Source organism: Morone saxatilis, unplaced genomic scaffold (genome assembly GCF_004916995.1).
Source record: "Morone saxatilis isolate NCDOM2014 unplaced genomic scaffold, NCSU_SB_2.0 Contig14, whole genome shotgun sequence".
Classification (NCBI taxonomy): domain Eukaryota; kingdom Metazoa; phylum Chordata; class Actinopteri; family Moronidae; genus Morone; species Morone saxatilis.
In genome coordinates, this window is record NW_023339696.1 from 1,801,637 (window position 1) to 1,803,314 (window position 1,678).

The window sequence follows — 1,678 nt, forward strand, 5'->3', positions numbered from 1 at the left end:
AATTCCTTCAATTACAATAGGCTTGCACGGTCAGTTGCTCGGGCCCTAACAAATCAGCTATTAAGTGTAACTAATTACTTTATTAAATGGGTTTAATAAATTGTCTAATAATGATTTATAGATCAGTTATAAGCCATTTGATGAAAGCAACATTTTGGTTTCCAGGTTGTTACAATTTTTTTTATATTGATAGGGACAATGCAATTTCCAGCTCAAATACAAAGCATGAAACTGATGATGCACAGAGTTTATATGCTAATTTTCAACTCTTTTCCCTAGTTTGTACAGTGTAATTAAAATATACCAACATTATCACAAAATACATAGTAGACATTACAGATACTTGACCACAAAACACACAGGATTATGGCAACTACAACAGAATACACACACAACAATACATCACAACCAACACCAAGTAATGCACCATGGTCATTCAGAGTAGTACTATTAATACCTACTCCCAACTAGGCTGCTTAAAGAAGTTGTACCCTTAATTGGCACTTCTTTACTAGATATGATTAATCTTTCTTTATTATCAGGATATGTACCACAGTCCTTTAAAGTAGCTGTAATTAAACCCCTTCTTAAAAAGCCCACTCTTGACCAAGGGTTTTAGCCAACTATAGACCGATTTCTAACCTTCCCTTCCTCTCTAAGATTCTAGAAAAAGTAGTCGCCAAACAGTTGTGTGACTTTCTACATAACATAGTTTATTTGAGATTTTCAGTCAGGATTTAGACTTCATCACAGCACAGAGACAGCTCTGGTTAAAGTTAATAATGACCTTTTGATTGCTTCCGACAATGGACTTGTATTATTAGATCTTAGTGCTGCATTTGACACCATTGACCATAATATTCTTTTACAGAGACTTGAGCATCTAATTGGCATTAAAGGAACCGCACTAAGCTGGTTTAAGTCATATTTATCAGATTGTTCTCAGTTTGTTAACGATGAATCCTCCATAAACACTAAAGTTAGTCATGGAGTTCCACAAGGTTCTGTGCTTGGACCAATTCTATTCACTTTATATATGCTTCCCTTAGGCAACATTATATCCTCATTAACTTTCATTGCTATGCAGATGATACGCAGTTATATCTATCAATCAAGCCCGATGAAATTAATCAATTATCTAAATTACAAACATGTTTAATAAGGACATAAAATCCTGGATAGCGATATAGTTACTCTAGATGACATTACTTGGCCTGTAGCACCACTGTCAGGAATCTAGGAGTTTCTTTGATCAGGATTTGTCATTTAATTCCCACTAAAGCAGACCTCTAGGACTGCCTTCTTTCATTTACGTAATATTACGAAAATTAGACACATCCTATCACAGACAGATGCCGAAAAACTAATTTTTTACGTCTAGGCTGGATTATGCAACTCCTTATTATCAGTGGCCCCAATAAGTCCATTAAGATGCTCCAATTAATTCAAAACGCTGCAGCATGAGTACTGACAGGAACTAGGAAAAGAAGATCACATCTCTTCCTGTACTAGCTTCCAGTTTACCAAAGCTCCCTCTCTCTGTGGAACCAGCTTCCAGGTTGTGGTTCAGGAGGCAGACACCCTCTCCGCACATTAAAGAGTAACTTAAGACGTTCCTATTTGATAAAGCTTATAGTTAGGATGGTTCAAGGACTCACCCTTAGTTACGCTTTGTTAT